This window comes from Narcine bancroftii, chromosome 9 (genome assembly GCF_036971445.1).
Source record: "Narcine bancroftii isolate sNarBan1 chromosome 9, sNarBan1.hap1, whole genome shotgun sequence".
NCBI lineage: Eukaryota > Metazoa > Chordata > Chondrichthyes > Torpediniformes > Narcinidae > Narcine > Narcine bancroftii.
The window spans coordinates 33,335,241-33,349,131 of NC_091477.1; positions in this window are offsets into that span (position 1 = coordinate 33,335,241).

Sequence of the window (13,891 nt, forward strand, 5' to 3'; positions counted from 1 at the left end):
AGCCTGAAGAAAACTGAGGTCCTCCATCAGCCAGCTCCCCACCATGACTACCAACCCCCCCACATCTCCATCGGGCACACAAAACTCAAAACGGTCTACCAGTTTACCTATCTTGGCTGCACCATTTCATCGGATGCAAGGATTGACAACGAGATAGACAACAGACTCGCCAAGGCAAATAGCTCCTTTGGAAGACAACACAAAAGAGTCTGGAAAAACAACCAACTGAAAAACCTCACAAAGATTAGGATATACAGAGCCGTTGTCATACCCACACTCCTGTTCGGCTCCGAATCATGGGTCCTCTACCGGCATCACCTACGGCTCCTAGAATGTTTCCACCAGCGTTGTCTCCGCTCCATCCTGAACATTCATTGGAGTGACTTCATCCCTAACATCGAAGTACTCGAGATGGCAGAGGCTGACAGCATCGAATCCACGCTGCTGAAGATCCAACTGCGCTGGGTAGGTCACGTCTCCAGAATGGAGGACCATCGCCTCCCCAAGATCATGTTATATGGCGAGCTCTCCACTGACCACCGTGACAGAGGTGCACCAAAGAAGAGGTATAAGGACTGCCTAAAGAAATCTCTTGGTGCCTGCCACATTGACCACCGCCAGTGGGCTGATATCGCCTCAAACCGTGCATCTTGGCGCCTCACAGTTCGGCGGGCAACAACCTCCTTTGAAGAAGACCGCAGAGCCCACCTCACTGACAAAAGACAAAGGAGGAAAAACCCAACACCCAACCCCAACCCACCAATTTTCCCTGGCAACCGCTGCAACCGTGTCTGCCTGTCCCGCATCGGACTTGTCAGCCTGCAGCTGACGTGGACATTTACCCCTCCATAAATCTTTGTCCGCGAAGCCAAGCCAAATAATATTTTAACTTATTTATGAGGTCCTGCAGAAACGCTATTTCATTTTTACCGTACAATGCATGGTATGAACAACAAATAAAGGTGATTTGACTTGACTTGACCTGAGATGAAGAGGAAAGCTTGAGCAGACTGGGCTAAGAATCTTTGAAGTTTAGAAGAATGAGGGATTATCTTCTTGAAACTATTGAGTGAATGTTTCTTCTGCTAGAGGAATTTAGAACCAAGGGGCATATTCAGAATGCCCTCTTATAACAGAGGTGAGGAAGGATTGCTTTGCTTGGATTGCTGTGAATCTCTACCTTTGAGAGCTGTGGTGGATGGGTTATTAAAGGCAGATTTTTGGACAGATTTATAAGAGAATCAAGGATATGGTGAATAGGCAGAACTAATCATTTGAGACCAAAATAAGATCAGTTACAATCTTATTGAACAATGGGGCAGAATTGAAAGGTTTATGGCTTACCTTTTACTTCTACTTCCTACATTTCAAAATTCTTAAAGTATTTATTGAGCAGTGCGTTAACAGAACACAGGAAAAGGTGGTCACAGCTCATTAACTCGGTTAATGGAACTTTAGGAATGGGAATTAACTCAATTCTGGATTCATTAGAGAGGATTGCAGGAAAATAATTAAACAGTCAAAATAAATGTGACTGAACCTCCTGATGAAAAAGCTTTTTCTACATTTATTTTGTTGCTCACATAGTTGATGCTACTCAAAGTTAACTGCAATCAGGAAAGGATCATTTTAATCCTCATTATTTTCAGCATTTAATTCTAAATAATTTAGAAATATTTTCCTTCATGTGGGCATGAGCGAATATATTTAAAAATGTTACTTTTCCATAGCTGGTGTTACTTGTTCAGAACAGGCAGCTTCAATTATTATTTTATTAAAATAAAGCAGTATCATGTGATTTAGAAGCCAGAAAAAAAAGTATGATACAGAATGTCACAGAGCCAACAAAAAACATTTTTTTATTGATAGGATTTGCAGTTGCCCACCGTAGCCACCTTTTTGTTCTGGAAGATTTTGAACACAGAAGCATCACTTGGGAGAAGTCATAAGAATATAACAAAAGTAGAAAAATGACAAGTTCATATTACTTTCCCAGGCCTGATTCGTCATTTGTTGTTATAATGACCGATCCTGTCATTTTCTACACCTTCCTTATATTCCCTGTTTGTCGCTGTATCCAAAAACCTCTCAGACTGATTCTTGAAAGTACTCAATGATGAAGCAATTACAGCCCAATGCTTTAGAGAATTTAGAAGGCTGGGGGCGTAGCAAGATGAAGTAGAGGACAGATGTGTGATCACACCCTTCCTCAGCTAGTTTTTTTAAGTACCCATTTTTAAAGTTTATAAAAGTGATTAAAAATTATATTTTTATTTTTTGGAACATTAGTGGGTTACTAATATGAAAAAAACAAAAACTCAATTGCAGAAGAAACTACCTTTTAAGAGTGCTGAAGAATCAAGGCCCACCTGCTTAACTGAAGTCATGGAGTCAATTTTGGGAGTTCTTAAGGCATAGAGGACCCCTGCTCGGCTGAGTATGACGCCGGCGCTGATCCTGCCTTCGCAAGATGGCGCCGGCTCAATGACGAGCTCAGATGGTGCCGAACCGCATGCCTGTGATGCCGGGTGTGCAGGCGACTTGGCCGAGAGAGGAGCCTGTGAGCCCACGCTGCCGTCGGGTGAGCTGGGGACATGCAGAGTGGTGTTGGAAGCCGCACCTGCACAGTCTCTGGTCTTACCGTGCATACACGATGCCTCCTCTTTGGGAGTTGTTGGATCAGGTGTGGGCTATGGGGGGGGCCCAAGCGGCAGTGTCCCGACATGGTCGGGGTACGGTCATCAGGTGTTCAGACCCGCAGCCACACTGGAAAGGGACCGACGACATTTGAAGAGGAAGAAGACTTACGTTTATTGGGCAGCAAGCAGGAGCAACTGGAAGTGGAAACTAGAGAAGGTAGGCCTCAAAAAGAGGCACTGGAACCTGGAATGGAGTCTATGTGTGCTGTTTTGGAAGGGATTGCTTATCAAATGGATAATAAATAAATTTTAAAAAATGACTCAAGGATTTTTGGAAGTGACAACTAAAAAGAATACTATGTCTGAAGATGTAACTGCAGTTAAGAATGATGTTAATAAATGTATCAAATCAGTGGATACAGTGCAAGAAAATTTTTTAAAAATTGAAACAGCTTTTTTTGAATGTAAAAATCAGGTTGAACGTAATAAGGAAAAAATTGAGAAAGTGGAAGATTGGGGAATTCAGAAGAAGGAATTATTGAAAAATATTGATTCACTGGAAAATCAAAGTCGAAGAAATAATGTGAAGATTGTGGGTCTTCCAGAAGATATTGAAGGTTCCGATCCAATAAAAATTTTTAAGAAATGGATTTCCGAGATGTTGGGCAAGGAGTTTTTTTTCAGGAAGTCCTAGAGTTGGACCGGGCACATAGAGCGTTGCGGAGGAAACTGCTTCCGGGACAACTGCCAAGGGCGGTTTCAATCCATTGTCTGAAATATCAGGACAGAGAGATGATACTACGGTTGGCGGTGCAGACGGCCCGACAAAGTCAATCTCCAATGATAACTCAAAATAATAGTATTTTTTCACGCAGATCTGAGTCAGGAGATTATTATGCAATGTCGGGAATTCAATTCAGCTAAAGAAGTGTTGTAGGAGGAGGGTTACAAATTTGCAGAGTTAAAAGTCTTTTATGGTCATTTTCAATCTCAATTTTTTGAAAATGACCATGATGCATTCATCTTTGCTAATTCACTACCAGAGTTGTGAGGAAATGGTCAATTTTTGCCGCCGTTGCCTAAAAGGAAGACAAATAGAAATGGAAATGGAAATGGAAATGGCAATGGGAATGGGAAGAATGGGAGAAATTGGAAGAATGGAAAGAAAGAAGTGTTAACTTAAAGTCTTATTGACATTGAAGACCCAGAACAATCATTGGGAATGGAGTCAATGTGTTGAATATATTTATTATATTTGATTATGTTGATGTGAATAATGTATTTCTAGCTGGGGGAGGTGGATGGCACTGAAATCTTTGATAGTCATCTGCCACTAGTGGAGTTTACCACACCCAGTTTTTTTAGGGCATTACTACCTTTGGGTAGTTTTTTTTTGGTTAATAAAAAATTTTGTTTTGGAATTTAAAAAAAATTATAATAAGGGGAGAGATAGTGATTTTAAGATATTATAAGGGGAACGATGTGTAGTGAGTGATTATATTGTTAATTCGTAGGAATGTCTAATCTGAAATTTGCAACTTTTAATGTTCAGGGGTTAAATAACCCAATTAAGCGAAAACGAGTTTTGGCTTGTATTAAGAAAATGAAAATTGTTATTGGTTTTTTGCAAGAAACACATTTGACTGAAAAAGAACATCTCAAATTGAAGAGAGATTGGGTTGGTCATGTGTCTTTTTCTTCATTTAATCCCAAGGCGAGAGGTGTAGCAATTTTAATTCATAGGAATTCGGCTTTTGAATTACAATCTATGGAAGGAAATGCTGGGAGAGTTTTAAGGGTGAATTGTAAAATTTTTGCTGAATCTTGGACTTTGCTTAATGTTTATGCACCTAACGTAGATGATGAGCATTTTATTTCTGATGCTTTTTTGTTGTTAAATCTGGCTAATGAAAATATTTTAGTTGGGGGAGATTTCAATTGTGTTCTGGATCCTTTATTAGATAGATCTCCACAAAATATAAAGAAATTAAAGATGGTGATACAAATTGAGGCCTTGATGAAAAACTTAAATTTGGTGGATATTTGGAGAAGGGTCAATCCTACGGAGAAGGATTTTTCCTTTTATTCGTCTCAACATGATACATTTTCCAGAATAGATATTTTTTTTAGTATCGGCACATTTACAAGGAAGAGTATTACAGGCAGAATATACAAGTAGGGTTATTTTGGACAATTCTTTATTATTTTTTTCTTGTGTAAGTTCAGAAGTGATACATTCATCTTATAGATGGAGATTTAACACAATGTTGTTGAAAAAAACAGTTTGTTACCTTTATTAAAGAACAGATCACTGTTCTTGACTGAGAATGATAATTCTGTAGATAGTCATTTTGTATTATGGGATGCACTAAAAGCTTATTTAAGAGGGCAGATTATTAGTTATACTACTAAAGTTAAGAAACAGTATATGGTAGAGAGTTTAGAACTGGAGAACCAAATTGCTGAATTAGAGAAGGAATTTCAGAAAGATGTGACAGAAGATTAAAAAAATTGGTTTTGGCTAATTTAAAACTATGTTATAACACATTGCAAACTTATCAATTTGAGTGTTTAATTAATCGATCTAAGCAGCATTATTACGAGTTGGATGAGAAAGCACATAATGTACTTGTATGGCAGTTAAAGACACAACAGGTTTTGCAGATTATTAATGCTGTTAAAAAGAATTCAATAGTTACCTATAAACCTCAGGGAATTAATGACCAGTTTTGTTCATTTTATCAAAAATTATATACTTCTGAGGGGAAACAGGATAGTGGTGTTATTGAATCTTATTTAGCTAAATTAACATTACCAGCATTAAAGGAGGAAGATGTTTGTGGATTGGAAGCTCTGCTTACAGAATTTGAGATTAAGGAAGCTATACAGGAGATGCCAAATGGAAAGTCACCACGGGACGGCAGATTTTCTGTGGAATTTTACAAAATTTTTTATGAAGATTTATCCTTTGTGTTTGAGGATGTATTACAACAAGTAACTGAGGAGCATGAGTTACCGGAATCTTGCTCCAGTGCTTTGCAGGAATATCTTCTTCTTTGGCTTGGCTTCGTGGTCGAAGATTTATGGAGGGGTAATGTCCACGTCAGCTGCAGGCTCGTTTGTGGCTGTCAAGTCTGATGCGGGACAGGCAGACACCGTTGCAGCGGTTGCAAGGGAAAATTGGTTGGTTGGGGTTGGGTGTTGGGTTTTCCTCCTTTGTCTTTTGTCAGTGAGGTGGGCTCTGTGGTCTTCTTCAAAGGAGGTTGCTGCCCGCCGAACTGTGAGGCGCCAATATGCACGGTTTGAGGTGATATCAGCCCACTGGCGGTGGTCAATATGGAATATAATATGCTGATATTAAAGCATTTATTAAAGGTGTGGACTAAAAGAAATAAGATTTTAGGATAAAAAGGTAAATTGTTAATGTTAACCCTATTATATAATAATCAACTTATTCCTTTTTCAATATTTAATAATTATTTAAAGAGTTGGGATTTTAAGGGTATAAAGACATTGCAGGATTGTTTTGTAGAAGGACAGTTTCTTTCCTTTAATCAGTTGAGGGAACATTTTGATATTGCTGAATATTCTTTGTTTATTATCAACTTCAAGCTTTGGTGAAAGACATGTAGGATAGAGAGATGACTTCACCTGTATTGACGAAATTTGAATATTTGATTTCTTCTATACCAAAAAAGGGATATATTTCTGTTATGTATCAAGTGTTACAAGAGAATATGGATAAACCGGAATGGGAGAAGTCTAAGCTTTAGTGGGAAAATGATTTAGCTTTTGTTTTTCCTGGGCAGATATGTGCTATGATAGCATAACTAAATTGATGAATGTACGGTATGGAATTGTCAATTATAATTTTTTACCTCAGTTATATTTAACTCCCGAGAAATTGAAAAAGATATGGTTTTAGTAATTTGGATTCTTGTTTTAAATGTGGTGTATGTACTGGTACTTTTTTACATGTTGTTTGGTCTTGTGTTTATGTACAACCATTTTGGGAAGAAATTAGTTTAATTTTGGAAAAAATTATATAACATTAAGTTACCATTAGATCCATCTATTTTTTTAATGGGTTACATGGTTCCTTTAAAGGGATTAGGGCTGGATAAATTTCAAATTGCATTTGTACGTTACTGTCTGTAGCTTGAAAATGTGTAGCAAGTACATGGAAAGATAACACTGTGATTAATATAACGCGATGGCATAATGAATTGAAAGCTTGTATTGTTTTATGGAAAAAATACATATAATTTACATATTCTTTTTTTGTCAGTAAGTGGTTACCGTATTTGGAATATATGCATTTAGATGTACTTTGATGTATTATATATTTTTCCTTTTTTTTAGCTTTCCTTAAGAGAGCTGGCTGATGGGGTGGGAGGGGTTTTTTTCTTTGTGTTTATGTTTTTAATTTTTTTTATATATATAAAATTACTTATATTGGTTTGTATATTGTTTTTCTATTCATGATTTTCTTAAATAAATAAAATTTTCAAATAAAAAGAATTTCGAAGGCTTGCAAAACTCTACCTCTCAAGTCCGTTTTATATGGTTGAATTAAGTTGCCTTGGCTAACACAGGAAAACATTCTTAACCTGTCCTGCTATTTTTAAGTATCTGCAGATGTGCACGTGTTGAGATCTGAAGCCGCATTGTTTTAATGCTTTATTTAAAATAAAACTACTTCAGAAACATATTACAATATTTCGAACTTAATCCAAATACATGTGGTATTTTATAAAAAGGAAAAAAGAGAGTAAAGAAATACAAAAGAAAGATAAACCTATTAATTCCTCCCCTCTGACAAACTAAAAAAAAGAGGGCAAGAAAACCACAACAGGAGATCTTCACTTTCCAATACTTTTAAATAAATAAATATTATTAGAGACTCATAAGAGAAAGGGTATGTTCGAGATTCAAAAGCTGCATTTTAAAAGGTAACACAGAAATGTCATTTGACAACATCATGCAAACCATCAACAGCACTTGAATTAGCAATGGCAAATTGGTAGCTTTAAGCAAAAGTAGGAGAAATATATCTTTCCCTAGCAACTGAAGGCAATAATCTGCTCCAGTGACAGAGATGGCTGAATATTGGGAACATTGTAAAAGACCCCAGAAATAATGAGCTAACCAGGTCATTATCGTAGACATACAATATCCCCTCAATTATCACATTTCCTGATTCTCCTATAACCTGCGATGCAACCTACCTGCCTCCCCGAACCTACTCCTGTTCATCAGACTCTGTCATGTTAAGTCTACTACATCATCCCTTTCATCGTTTTAGACTCAGCCCAACCCAGACGACACATTCAACGCTCAGTGTATCCATCTAATACTGCTGCTCACAACAAATCTGTTTTTGAGGTACCCCTTCAATATATGGTATTTACTGGGCAAAAGATAATTTTCCTTCGCACATAGATTTGGTTTCTTTCTTCCAACCACCATCTGTTGTAAGAGAAGTCACATAGGACAGCATGGTTAGTGTAATGCTGTTACAGCACCAGTATCTGGCTTTGATTCCACCATTCTCTTTAACAAGTCTGTACGTTCTCTCCATGTCTGTGTGGGTTTCCTCTGGGTGTTCTAGTTTCCACCCACATTCAAAAGACATACAACCAACCAATTTTCCCCTGCAACCGCTGCAACCGTGTCTGCCTGTCCCGCATCGGACTTGTCAGCCACAAACGAGCCTGCAGCTGACGTGGACATTTACCCCCTCCATAAATCTTCGTCCGCGAAGCCAAGCCAAAGAAGATGTATTTGGGTGGCGTGGGACGGAAGGGCCTGTTGTAATGCTGGATCTCTAAATTTAAAAAAAAGTCCCAACCCAAAACATTGACTATCCATTTCTCTCCACGGATGGTTCCACTAGCTGAGACTTTCCAGCTTTTCTCTGTTTGTTCTCTTTGAAACTTGTCTACATTTCAGTGACATGTTTCCAAATCCCTGGGAAACCTATTCTGCTGATATTAAGTTCTAAAGAATGTTCAAATCAATTGAAAAGCCCCTCATTTCCATGTAATTAAATGCTGTGTTAATTGCCAATCAGTCTGAGCTAATCACTATACTGACTTTGGTGAGAAGGAGAAGCTTTTTTGCATGTACGAAAATGCGCCACCTTTAAAACTGGCATTTGCTGAACTGTGGATGGATTGTGCTTTTATTAAAATCATATAATAATTAATTAAAATGAACTTCACTTTTTAAATTATAAGTCGACCCCAACAGATCACTCTTGGATGTTAAAATTCCCAGCCTCTGCATTTTCAGGAGTCCACAATAACAAAATCCATAGTCCTCTTCAATATTCCTGCTCCCAGTTCAGAACTTGGCCATGAATTCTTGTAATGGAGCTTCTGAGTAAATGGAACTGCTCTGAAAATTAATTGTGAAGGAAGGATAAGTGCTGTGTCAAAATTAATCACTGGTTTCCTGTGCATATTTTTAGAACTAACACAAAATGTTGAGGTTGTAGCTCTTGTGTTGCTGACATCAGTGGGGAGATCTTGCTGTTCCAGTCATTATCAATGAAGGACTTTGAAAGGCTGTATTCTCTACTGTGCTGCAAGGTGTCAGAATATCTGTGGGCATCCAACTAGTTAACAGTATCCTCTTCTTGCAAAAGGCATAGCGCTTTGGAGGATTTCCTCATAATTAACAAGATTTTCTTTAATATTAAATTGATTTTATATACAGATGGAAATAGAACTTTTTATCTCTCTGGGGATTATAACACAGTGGTTCATGAAATCATGAAGAATCAAGAATCAACCATTTTTCCTTGAGGTTATATTGAGAGGTGTTGAGAAGTTCAGGAGGACCACAGCCATCCACTACACACAAACGGAGAGAATGGAGAGTTCCAAGGTCCTGGTTCACTTAACTAGTGACCGATCATCGACACACAAAATCCCCTCAATTATCAGGAAGGTGGAACAGCGACTGCACTTCCTGAGAAGACTGAAGCAGCAAGGCTAACGACCACCATCATGTCAACCTTCTGCAGGAGCTCTATCATGATGTGGTACGGGTGCTGCAGAGAAATGGATTGGAGGTCAATCTACAGGGCCATAAGAGTAGCAGAGAGAATCGTTGGAGTCTCCCTCCCCCCTCATCGACGTGATCTACCAGGATTGTTGTCTGAAGAGGGCGTGCAAACTCATTGAGGACCCCTTTCATGTCACACACACATCTTCCAGCTGTTCCTGTTGGGAAAGAGATGCAAGATTAGAGACGGCACCACCAGGCTGAGAAATAGCTTCTTCCTACGGGCAGTGAGAATGCTGAACAACTAAAGGAACTACTCACACTATCCATCCGAGACTCTCATATTTACCAAGCAACATTTATTTATTTATTTTTATAAATGAATACTTGTCCTGCATAGGTATTATTTGTCTGTATGTTTGCTATGTCCGGCTATGTGTCTGTGTGTTTTGCACCAAGGACTGGAGAACATTTTTGTTGGGTTGTACTGTGCAATCAGATGGCAATGCACTTGACTTCCATCCTTATTTCCGTGAAAATAAATTGTGTGCAGGTAATCCATTTTGATCCCTTTTATGAGAAAATGACTCTACTCATCCAGGTTTTTGAAAAAAAAAATCACAAATTAGAAGCACATGGATTTCACCAGAGTTAATGCTAGCTGTGTTCTTGTCGCTTTTTTGAGATGGAACAAGTACGTCAATCTGCATCACCAATGAGCACATGGCTCCATATTTCATTCAATTATTATGATTCAAGAAGCTGTCTAATAAACGAGTGAATTGCAACATTGAGGTTTCAATTTTGAAGCAGATGTTTATTACTAAAATTATTAGTGATCTACTTTTAATTAAAATTTTTGTATTTTATTAAAGCATGTAGGGAACTATTCTATGGTACAGTACATTAAAATTAATTACCCTAGAAATTGCATGCACAAAAAATGTTCACTGGAATTGCGGTTCAAATGTAATGGATAGGCCCTGTTGGCCACAGTCCATGGCTCCATTTTCAGTGTTTCTTCACCTAAATTTTCAACAGCTGATCTGGAATGGTGTGCCTCATACAGTAATATCCTTCTTGTGATAACAATTTGTGCTGATCCAAGTTGTTATTTGGCAAGGCTGGCTGGGAGGATATTACTTTAGGAATTCAGCTTCATTGGGAACATTAGGTATTGGATATCTTTTCGCCAGAAAACAAGATTTTGACCAAAATCTAATAATTGCAACATTCATAAAACAATTTCAAATTGGTGTTTCTCTCAGTTCTGCCTCTGTGCTGCTATCTAAAATACATCTTACCTTAGTCTCCAACCAGGTAGTATCAGGAAGTAGCTTATTTTCATCTTCTTCATTGTGTGCAGCTCGGGCTGAAATATTATAAAACCCCTGGTATCTGTAATTCAAGCAGCTGGCAGCCTCAATCAACCAGCAAAAAAAAATCAAGGAAAATAATTGCAAAAAATTAAAACACGTAAAAAAATACTGCAAAATCCCCATTATCCAGCACCCACGGGGATCGTGGATGTTCAAAATGGAAATTTTCATGTTACAATGCCTAACTAATACACCTGCATTAAGAATAAACAGTTTTAAAAGACAATGTAAAATATAAAGTAATTTGAAAAAAAGATAAGTATTCTAGTCTCTAATTATGTAATCAAGTAATTCCCGTAACTTACAAAATTTAAATATAAATTTGAACCCTGGTTGCTGGTGCCATAACAATGTTGCATTAACAGTCCTGCTGCATAATTAACCCTCTCCCCTTATTTTTCAGAAGAAACCTTACTGGTGCCTTGGTCGTGCTTTGCTCGTAGTAGCTGTTCGAATAAAGTTGTGTGAAACAGCAATGGCATCGTCCTGGATAAAGAGTTGACTGATGCCACTCACTGTTGGGTTGACTCTCTTAATGTGTCTCCTTCTCCCTGCTTCGTGAGTTGCCCCAGTCAGAGGCTTTATCTGAAACTTGGGGGAGTGGGGGGCTTAATTATCTATTATGTTATTGTTTGTCTTTCGGGCGGATCTGTGGAGGGAGATTAATCTGAAATGCAGCAATGGTTAAATGTTCTCAAAGAATATGACTGAAAATAAAGTAAAATATTTTAAGATTTATATATTTATACAAGTGAATTTGTTCAGTGTAAGTGCAGAATAGTATTTTTCACTTTTAAATGTTTAGTCTTAATGCACGTGTATTAGTTAGGCAATGTAAGAGTAAGTCTCAAGCAACCAGAAAATATACTTAACTGGCATCTAGCAATCCACCAAGGTTCCAGATACCAGGGGTTTTACAGTAGTTAGAAATAGGAATAGGAGGGACCAGAAAAGATCCACAAGCCTGTCACAAGGATTTGAGGATTTCAATTCTCAGAGGGACTGGATCAGCTGGAACTATTTTCTCGGAAGCATAAGGGAATGAAAGATGTCCTTATAGAGGTTGATCAAATCATGAGGGACATTGTTCAGAGTCTTTTTCCCAGGGTAGGGGAATACAGTATAAAACTAGAGTGCATAGATTTAGGGAAAGAGGGGAAGATTTGAAGGCAAGCCAAGAGTCAACTTTTTTTCCACACAGAAGATGATGTATATATTATCTCGATGATATGATGATCAGATTAAATGATGATATGATGATCAGATTAAATGATGCCAGGCAAAGTGGTAGAGGTTGGTACTGTTACAGTGTGATTGAACGAGTACATGGATAGGAAAAGGTTTAAAGGGATATAGGTCAAACACAGGAAAATGGGACAAGTTTGGTTGAAAGGCCCGTTTTCATGCTGCAAGACTCAAGTTCTTCTGACGGTGGAGGCTGCCGTCCTTTAGCCTTTGATATGTATGACAGAAAACACTTACTTTGTGCCGAAGAGAAAGGAAACCAGGAATAATCTGTTCACACCATCTTATGCCGCTTAGATGGAAAAGATGCAGGTTAAGGAGGAGAAATGGGATGGCCTTTCCAATGATGGCTAGCATGTCTTCCTCTATGGAGATTAAACACACAGGTAATATTGTCCTCTGCAAGTTCTCTCTAGCTGCCTGCTGTTTTTGTGCCATCTTCTCATGAGAGGCAGAGAAAAGTGTATCTGGAACTGCTTTGCAATATGTCTGGGTGATGCAGTTGCTGTCAGATGTGACCTTCCAATTTCTTGGAGTGCACCTTTATTAGACTGACCTTTACCTATACTAAAATATAGCAGAAGTATTCTAATTGCATTGGAGGAATGTCATAAGAACAGCATAATAGTAGAGCAGCCAATGCTCCCGCACGAGGCAGCAGAAACATCAACTACATTTAAATGTGATAAATTAACTAGTCCTGATGGAACTCATCCTGGGTTGATGAGAGAAATTAGAGGCCTTGGCTAAAACCTTTGAAGCATCCGTAGGTTAATGAGTGATTACTGAGCTGCACATTAACTAAACTCCAGTTGGTTTAATAGAAAGTTCTAGAAACAATAATCAGGACAAAATGTGGATTTCCTGAAGGAAAATTATGTTTAATTAATGATAGAGTTTCTTAATGAATGAACCAAAAGGCTTGATGGAATTGCAGTCAATTAGAGTCAATGGGCAGCCCATTTGGCATAGTGGTTAGCCCAATGCCTTTACAGCACCAGTGACCAAAACCAGACCAGGGTTCAAATCCTGTGCCATCTATAAGTAGTTTGTACATTTTCACCGTGAATGTCTGGATTTTTTTTTTGAGGGCTCCGGTTTCCTCCCACCATGAATAAACATACCGGTGGTGTAGGTTAATGGGGTGCAAATTGGATGGCACGGACTCTTGGGCTGAAATGGCCTGTTACTGTGCTGTAGGTCTAAATTAAAATTAACAATTAAAATTAAATAAAGGTCATATAATGGGATTATCATTGAGATTGAAGGCCAACATATAAAGGGAACTGGAGCAGCAACATGAGCAAACGATTGGATAATTAACAAGAAATGGAGGTAAAAGTGAAAGACCTTTTTCTGATGATGGGGAAGTATATATCAGAATTCCCCAGGAGTTGTTACTAGGGTAACTTGTGTTCTTAATATAAAATCTTAAATTAGCGTTGGGTTTACAGAACACAATTCTAACTATGAAGATGACATAAAATGTCGAGGTGAAGTACTGTGAAGTGGAGAGCGATACGTCATGGAGAGATCTACAGGTGGATAGATGGAATGTTGAGAAAAGTGAAGAGTAACTCTTCTAAAGAAAGTAATGAGACAATGTAAACTAAAGGC